Source organism: Hyperolius riggenbachi, chromosome 6 (genome assembly GCF_040937935.1).
Source record: "Hyperolius riggenbachi isolate aHypRig1 chromosome 6, aHypRig1.pri, whole genome shotgun sequence".
Lineage (NCBI taxonomy): Eukaryota > Metazoa > Chordata > Amphibia > Anura > Hyperoliidae > Hyperolius > Hyperolius riggenbachi.
This window is the reverse complement of record NC_090651.1, coordinates 363,332,724-363,342,441: the sequence shown is the minus strand read 5'-3', so window position 1 is coordinate 363,342,441 and position 9,718 is coordinate 363,332,724. Positions and strand designations below refer to the sequence as shown.

At 47.9% G+C, this 9,718-nt stretch overlaps 1 long non-coding RNA gene across 1 annotated transcript; it reads right to left on the bottom strand.

Moving 5' to 3' along the window:
- On the bottom strand, positions 1 to 9,191 carry LOC137523037 (uncharacterized). The gene is made up of 4 exons (XR_011022499.1): positions 9,147 to 9,191; positions 7,793 to 7,825; positions 5,387 to 5,461; positions 1 to 45 (listed from the first exon to the last, which is right to left on the bottom strand). It is a non-coding gene; the product is annotated as an uncharacterized lncRNA (long non-coding RNA).
- Between the last annotated feature and the right edge of the window lie 527 nt (positions 9,192 to 9,718).

Here is a 9,718-nt window from a genome sequence, read left to right as displayed (position 1 = left end):
CCTCTGCCAGCTCTCGCTTCTTCCTCTTCAGCAGGTTAAAATCGGCTGTAATGGAGAAAATCAAATCATCCATAAGACAAGGGAAGCAACTTTAGAGAAAGACAATCACTGCCTGAGACTAGGGAGGCAGGGAGCACACTTTTGTTCTCATGCATGTTTTCTGCACAGAAGACTGAGAACCAATGGTAATCAATGAGATAGCTCACACTAAGGCCACGTAGTGGAGAGTTGTGTTCCCCTAAAAGCAAGAATGCAACAGAAAGGGAAAGTCGCACATTATCCAAGCCTTGCGTCGCATACAGTGAAGCACACAGTCAATGAAAGTTATGCTTCATTGTCACTGGTGATAATGCATGTGTTTTGCCATAGCGCATTGCACACTGTTAGATCGTAACCCAACAGCCACACTGTGAATGTCGCGTTGCGGTCAGCGCAGTGACGTAGTGGTTAGCGCTCTCTCATTGCAGCGCCAGGACACTATCTGCATGGCATGTATGTTGTCCCCGTGTCTGCGTGGGTTTCCTCCGGGCACTCCAGTTTCCTCTCATATCTCCAAAACGTACAGATAAGTTAAGTGGTTTCCCCCTAAAATTGGTCATAGACTATGATACATACACTACATGATACATACATAGGCATGTGACTGTGGTAGGGAATAGATTGTGAGCTCTTCTGAGGAACATTTGATTGACAAGTGACATTACGGTGCTGCGGAGGGTGTCGGCGCTATATAATACTAAATAGGGCTGCTCAAATCTGATACGGGAGACATCCGGATACTTGCTATCCGGATATCTCCCAGTAAACATCTGCGGGGTGGGTGGGGGGCTCAATCTTACTTATCTGACGTCTTCTTCGTCCGTCCCTCGGCGCCTCCCACGATGCGGTCCACGTGGCGGTCACGTGACTACAAACACTTCCTCCTTCCAGGTTGAAGGAGGAAGTGTTTGTAATCACGTGACCGCCGATTGGACCGCATTGTGGGAGGCGCCGAGGGACGGACGAAGAAGACGTCAGACAGGTAACATTGACCCCTCACCCACCCCGTAGAGGTTTACTGGGAGATATCCGGATAGCAACTATCCGGATGTCTCCCGGATCGGATTTCAGCAGCCCTGATACTAAATACTAATAATGACCTTGCATTGCTTTTGCAGGCAGTGCAGGGCCGGGCCGAGGCACAGGCTGGAGAGGCTCCAGCCTCAGGGCGCAGTGTAGGAGGGGGGGCGCACAATTCATTCAGCTGTCATTCATAATTGTGTATGAAGCAGAAAGAAATAAGAAAAGGGGATACATAGCAGTGACTGCAAGCCATATAACTAGATATTAAGGTGTTGGGGAGGTTGTGGGCCCTGTGGCCCTCTTAGTCTAATAGCAATCCATGTGTGACAGCTGAGGTGGGAGGGATGGAGGGGCGCACTTTGGTGTCTCAGCCTTGGGTGCTGGAGGATCTTGTCCCGGCTCTGAGGCAGTGTGACACTACCCATTACAATGTGTACCCTAACCCTGCCTAGGAGAACTCACAGAGAAGCATGTGATCAGTTTGATCAGCTGATAGATTTGTAAGGCTCTGATTTGCTGGTCAAGGTCATGTGCTAAACCAGGAAGTCATTGCAGCAAATCAGAACCTTAAAAATCTATCAGCTGATCAAACTGATCACATGCTCCTCCATGAGTTCTCCTAAGCAGGGCCATCCCTAAACCCTAACGCCACACCACAATGTCCCACTGTGAACGCAGCATCATATGCCTTTTTCGCATGCAGAAAATAAACTGTCAGCAGCACTTCACTGTGTGTGTTTTTGCTATCAATTACAATTGAATTTTTCTGCACACATGGGGCTATTGGTGTCTCCTCCCCACCACCACCACCACCACCGCATAAACAGAGATTGGCCACAGCAGGAGACCTCCATAGGACGCCATAGGGGGCAATGTTAATAGGATAACATTGCCCCCTACAGAATAGATAGAGAGTCACCTATGACCTCTTGTGCTGGGGGGCGGGGCTACGCAGTGGAATAAAAAAAAAAGCACTGGGGACGCTGCAAAAGGCATTTTTTAAGCAATTGCAAGCGCAGGGTTGGGCCCCAGGTCTAAAGAACATAATTACAAAATGACGTGCGTATCGCTCATGTGTCACACAAATAAAAAAATGAAGGTACAAAAATCACTGAAATGTCATCACAGCCATCCCACAGTGTTCCGAGAACAAACTGGTAAATGTGTCAGAGTTTACAGCCAATGGATTAGTGCAGGTGTTGTAAATGTCTCCTGCTCTGTGTAGGTCATTATTTCTGCAGCAAGGTGCAGGTTTCTGGCCAGTGTCATAGCAACAGTGCTGCAAACAGTGTAACCAGACCCTACTTGAATGCCTTTGTTGGCTGCAGACTGAATGAATACTCACACTGTGAAACCAAACTCTGCTCACCCTTTCCCCCCCTTTCCCCCCAACACAGACACACACACACTTTAAAGGACGACTGAAGTGAGAAGAATATGGAGGCTGCCATATTTATTTCCTGTTAAACAATACCATTTGCCTGGCAGCCCTGCTCATCCATTTGGCTGCAGTAGTGTCTGAATAACACCAGGTGTAAGCATGCAGCTAATCTTTTCAGACAATAATGTTAGAAACACCTGACCTGCTGCATGCTTGTTCAGGGGCTATGGCTAAAAGTATTATATTAGAGGCAGAAAATCAGCAGGGCTGCCAGGCAACTGGTATTGCTTAAAAGTAGGGATGGGACGACGAATCTGGCGAATCCACGAATCCCTCGAATATTGGGAAATATTCGAGATTTGTGGATTCGAATCCCGACGCCATTTTCCACTATACGAATCCGCCGAATCCCGACGCTGCATCGCCACGCATCCGCTGCTCTCACTCGTCCTCCTCCGACCCCCCCCCCCCGCGCCTCCTCCGCCCGCCAGCATACTGTATCAACTCACCTATCCAGAGCGGAGCGCAGAGCGGCAGACCTCTCGCTGACTTCCTGGTTACCTCTAGTGACGGCTTTTACAATGACGTCATCAGTAAAAGCCGGTCCGGCCACTAGAGGGAACAGGGAAGTAACGAAGAGGTCTGCCGCTCTGTGCTCCACGGGAAAGGTGAGTAGATTCTAATGCAGGGGTGAGTGGAGGAGGCACGGGGGACGGAGGAGGCCGTGGGGGTGAGCGGAGGAGGCACGGGGGACGGAGGAGGCCGTGGGGGTGAGCGGAGGAGGCACGGGGGACGGAGGGGGCCATGGGGGGTTAGGGGGGGTCTACCTACCTATTGGACACTATACCTACCTACCTACAGGCCACTATACCTACCTACAGGCCACTATACCTACCTACCTACCGGCCGCTATACCTACCTACCTACAGGCCCCTACACCTACCTAAAGGCCCCCTATACCTACCTACCTAAAGGTTCCTATACCTACCTAAAGGCCCCCTATACGTACCTACCTACTTACCTAAAGGCCCCTATACCTACCTACCTAAAGGCCCCTATACCTACCTACCTATCTAAAGGCCACTATACTTACCTACAGGCCTCAATACCTACCTACCTACCCAACTACCTACAGGCCCCCTATATGTACCTACCTACCTAAAGGCACCTATACCTGCCTACCTACATACCTACCTATACTTAAGGCCCTATACCCTGCTACCTATACTGAAGGTCCCTTTACCTACCTACCTACCTACCTACCTACCTATACTTAAGGCCCTATACCCTGCTACCTATACTGAAGGTCCCTTTACCTACCTACCTACCTAAAGGCCCCTATACCTACCTACCTGCCACCTACCTATACTTAAGGCCCTATACCCTGCTACCTATACTGAAGGTCCCTTTACCTACCTACCTACCTATACTGAAAGCACATGTACCTTACTACCTATACTGAAGGCCCCTATACCTAGCTACCTACCTATACTGAAGGCCCCTATACCTAGTTACCTACCAATACTGAAAGCACATGTACTGTGCTACCTATACTGAAGGCCCCTATACCTAGTTACCTACCAATACTGAAAGCACATGTACTGTGCTACCTATACTGAAGGCCCCTATACCTTGCTACCGATACTGAAGGCACATGTACCTTGCTACCGATACTGAAGGCACATGTACCTTGCTACCGACACTGAAGGCCTCTATACCCTGCTACCTACCTATACTGAAGGCCCATATACCCTGCTACCTATACTGTAGGCCCATATACCCTGCTACCTATACTAAAGGCCCATATACCCTGCTACCTATACTGAAGGCCCATATACCCTGCTACCTATACTGAAGGCCCATATACCCTGCTACCTATACTAAAGGCCCATATACCCTGCTACCTACACTGAAGGCCCATATACCCTGCTACCTATACTGCAGGCCCATATTCCTTGCCACCTATACTGCAGGCCCCTATACCTTGCTACCTATACTGCAGGCCCATATACCCTGCTACCTAAACTAAAGGCCCATATACCCTGCTACCTATACTGCAGGCCCATATACCCTGCTACCTATACTGCAGGCCCATAAACCCTGCTACCTATACTGCAGGCCCATATACCCTGCTACCTATACTGCAGGCCCATATACCCTGCTACCTATACTGAAGGCCCATATACCCTGCTACCTATGCTTAGGGCCCCTATACCTTGCTACCTATAGTGAAGGCCCATATACCCTGCTACCTATACTGCCGGCCCATATACCCTGCTACCTATACTGACGGCCCATATACCCTGCCACCTATACTGCAGGCCCATATACCCTGCTACCTATACTGAAGGCCCATATACCCTGCTACCTATACTGAAAGCTACCAATATTGAAGGCACCCATACCTAGCTAGCTATACTGAAGGCACCTTTACCTCGCTACCTATACTGTGGGTAACTATGCCTGGGTACCTATACTGCGGGCAACTATACCACGGATCGCACAATTCTTATGTGCAGGATTCGTTAGATTCGGGATTCGAAAGGTTCGAGATATTCGAGAACCTTTTTAGATTCGGATTCGGATTCAAAGAAATTGTGGATTCGTCCCATCCCTACTTAAAAGGAAATAAACATGGCAGCCTCCATATCACTCTTGCTTCAATTGTTCTTTAAAGGGAACCTGCTGATCCTCTGCCTCGAATACATTTAGCCATAGACCCTGAACAAGCATGCAGATCAGGTGCTCTGACTGAAGTGTGACAGGATTGGCTGCATGCTTGTTTCAAGTGTGTGATTCGGACATTACTGAAGCCAAAAAGATCAGCAGGACTGCAAGGCAACTGGTATTTCTTAAAAGGAAATAAATATGTAAGCCTCCCTTTTTAGGTTCCTTTTAACAGCTTTAATAAAAGAAATATGTGAACAAAATATGTTTACTTACTGAGCAGGACTATGGTTCCTATGGTCAGCATTGTGCCAGAGAAGATTAACCCTCCCATGCGAAGAGTTTTATAATCTAAAGAGAGAAACACACAATATTGGACGGGATATCTCCATGGATGCATTACAGAGTTATTGTACCTGCAATATACTTGAAGAAGCAGGCCACGTGCACGAAACAAAAACGTGTTAGTGCTGCAATAAACGGTTCTTCTGCTATTACACAGGCAGCACGGTGGTGAGGTGAGTGGATCGCAAGCTCACCTTGCAGAGAGCCCCAGATACAAATCTCAGCCAGGATACTATCTGCATGGAGTTTGTATGCTCTCCATTTCCTTTGCCTGTGGGGGTTTCCTCTGGTCACTAATTTCCTCCCAATATCCAAACATCATAATGATAAGTAAATTGTCTCCAGTGTTTCAAAGTGCCCCTTTAGGAGTTTATAAGACTCAGTATCTTTAAATTGTTACAATCATTGTCTCTAAAGCGCAGCTGTTTCACTTGTTTAATTACTTTTTCTTGCCTTTTTGAGGCACAGAGAGCGCCCTCAAATAAACATCTGCTTGAGCATGTTACATTTATATGCATTTTTTACATATCCAAGGAGACTGTCAGTTACACAAGAAAGATAGACTAGATTACCTACATTAGGGTTAGGCACCACCGGGGGGGGGTCTTAAGGTTAGGCACCACCAGGGGGGGTCTTAGGGTTAGGCACTGTCACAGGAGCCCTGGTGGCTGGAACGCGAAATGCCTTCCGAACGGTTCCAGCGCACAGATCGTGCAAACTGTGGTCGCAGTCAATGCGCACAAACCGTTGGGAATTGGCCGCACACAAACCAGAAGGGAGCCTGTGGGTTACAGAAATACACTTTACACACTATTTCAGGGTATATCTGCCACCACCACTGGTATGGGCCAGTGGTCCCTACCGACTGACTGACTGATCCTGCAAATAAAACGGTTAAAACACGCTGTATCCTGACTAGATATCAATAGTAGTAGCGACTTCTCAGAGACCTGAGTTCAGTTTCTGTGTATGGCTGTATAGCAGGTGTAGCGGAACAGTAAACGACTTTGATAAAGTCTTTATTTACGTGCAATATAAATAATTAATATATTCAGAAAATCGTTAAAATCAACAATTATAGAGACAAATGATAAAACAGTATAAAAGAAACTAAAAGGGATAAAAAATACTTAGATTTGTGGAAAGATGCCCTTTTGTGGGCCGGGGAACCAGCTTGTTACAGCTATGTGCTAAACGCAATTAACTACCTTTTCCAGAACTGTCTATCTTAAAACCAAAGTTTGTCATTCTGAGCCCTGCAATAGATGTGCGATCGATTGCGGTGATCAGAAACGACTGCTGGATCTGCGATTTTTATGCGTTTTGGACGACTGGGCGTCGCTTGGCGTCACAGGCACCACCAGGGGGGGTCTTAGGGTTAGGCACCACCAGGGGGGTCTTAGGGTTAGGCACCACCAGGGGGGTCTTAGGGTCAGGCCCCACCGGGGGGGGGGGGGGTGGGGTCTGAGGGTTAGGGATAGGCAGAGGGAGGGTTCTGTGTGAGAGTAGGGTTAGGTTTAGTTGTAGTAAAATGTTTTACAACTGTTGTACTTATATTTTTTTTTCAACACTATTTTCAGATTTTATTACATGAATAAACAATAAATGAAGGTTATACACAATATTATACAATTATAACGATTATACATATGTTATTGTTTTTCAACAAACGTAATTATAAGTTTCACTTTCAAAACAGGGAAGATTATCGTTTTCACAATTTGCGATTTCATAGACATTATTAAATGTTTTTTTTTATTTGTAAAACATTATTGTAAACCAAATACAACACAATATTTTTATACATGCTATTACCGCTTATCGTTTAGACCACGCGCCCCCCCCCCCCCCCCCCCGACGCCCTTTTTGCTTGGATGCGTTGTGCATCCTCCAGTATTAAGTAGGTACCCCTCCCCAAGTATAGGTAGCCTTAGTCATGTAGCCTTATGTCTCCCTTGGTATAGGTAGCTTTGTGCCCCGGCAATTGCCAGAGCTGAGGGATAGGAGGTACCTTGGAAGGAGGAGGGCACCTCTGGGGGCTCTTAGGGCTGTGTGCCCAGAGACTAGTGCCTGTAGAGCCTTTCCCTCAGCCCGGAGAGTACCACACAAATTTCAAATGCTATAGCTGTTATTTAAATATAATTCGGGATATTCAAGTAACACCAATACCCGGCGTCCATGTTACAGATCACAATTTTTACACGGACGTCTCCAAGGGGGACTCCGTTTGCTATGTACAAGTTCAGAAGCTTTTATCAAATGTTCAGCAAGTCAGCAGACAGAGAAAAAGAAACACTACAAATGATATAAACTATAAACTATACTAACTTTACTCACCATAGTGAAATTTATCGTTCTCTGCAGTGCAGCCTGTAGGGGGAAGCAGAGAGCAGAACAGTGTTCTTATTACACAATGTCCAGTACAGTATAATTGATGTTTTTGATTTGATGATGAGGTGGGAAAACATCTGTGAGAAAACATATCACTGAGCCTGCTTTCACACTGTAAACTAGCGTCAGCGTTGCGGTGCGTCGCGCCCGTCGCACCTCCAAAAACAGGCCTTCAGGGAACACCACGTTAGTATACGGTGTTCCCTGTTTGGCAATCAGCCAAGCAGGAAGTGACATACGCTTGCCGTCACTTCCTGCTTCGGGTATGTGGAAGTGCACAGAAGTGTACTGTAAAATTATGCTTCCGTGCATGTGTGCCAAGACGCTGCGATGACAACTTCTTTAAAGAAGCCAATAATTACACTTACCGGTAATTGGATTTCTGCCTAGCCTCCCCTCCAGGCAGGGCCGGAGCTACCATAGGAAAAAATAGGCAACTGCCCCAGGGCCCCAGAGCCTGTAGGGGCCCCCAAGGTGTCCCTCCCCATGTTAACTGTTTCTCCCCAGGGTCTCTGCAGAGTCTTTTAAGTTGGGAGGTGATTGGGGGAGGGTCGGCAGCCAGCTCTGGGGCCCAGGAGGGAAGTTTGGTTGCAACAAAGGGCCTCTAATGACGCTTTTTGGTCGGGGGGTGTCTGTTGGGGGGCCCCCAGGCTACTTTAAAGTCAGAAAACCACTGCGCCTGCGTTGCCGTGTCCTCGCTCCCGCTGATGTCACCAGGAGTGTACTGCGCAGACACAGACCATACTGGGCCTGCGCTGTGCACTCTTGATGACATCAGCGGGATCGAGAACACGGCAATGCAGGAGCAGTGGTTTTCAGACTTTAAAGTCTGAAATTCCAGAAGTGAACCGGAGGCGGGGCCGGAGCATCAGTGAGTGGCTGCGCGGGCACAGGATGTCTGCGGGGACCATTAGAAGCCCAGGGTAAGTTCAACTCATTTTCCCCTGACCCCCCTACAGTATCCCTTTAAATTGCATCTTGTGCTTCCTGTCCCCTTGGCAGGTCAGGCCATCTCACGGTTCACCTGGAGGGGAGGCAAGCAGAAGCCTGCATTTTCGTAGACTAACATGACTGGGCCAACGCAGATTGCTATAGGAGCCGTGCGGTAATGTAGGTATGCCCTACTAGCGTTAAATGGGGCGCTTCCGGCGCAGCGTACAACAACGTGGGAAGTGTGAACTTCCTCATAGGGCTTCATTAGGCGGCGGCAGTAGTGCGGTAATGTGCTGCACGCACCTCCACAGTGTGAAAGGGCTCTCAGGATTATCGAATCAGAGTAATTAAATAGTTTTGGACTCACCTGTTAGGATCGCAGCGAGGAGGATGAGATTTAGCAGAACAGTCTGACAAAGAAAGCAAAGAACAACTATGGTCAGTCGTCCGGAGAGTATCACACATGCAGTAGGCTCATGATAACCAAATATAGTATTTATAATCATTTTGGGTCGGGGGAAGTTCACATCAAAACGACTTGCAATTACATTTTACATTTCAGTGGCGCTTTTACATTGGCATATTTGAGGTGTGAGCCAGGAAAAAACACAGTATGCCCCGCCCTTGTCACACCTCTAGCCACGCCCTGACACACGCAAACCTATAAAGTTCCCTGGGGCAGTGGTGTAATTACATTTCATGCCCCCCTCCCAAAGCGCACACCCTTACCCTTGCCTTCACTTGGCTCCCATCCCTTTGTTCCCATCATGCTCTTGGGGCCCAACTCACAAGGGTCATAAAACAAGCTCTGGGCCCCCTTCGACAATAGGGGCTGCTCCCCTCTAGTTATGCCCCATCCCTAAGGGCTAGTGGTCACCACCCCTCCTCCCCAATATATCTTTCCTGATGTCCGGTGGTTTTCCCCCTCCCTATCCAATA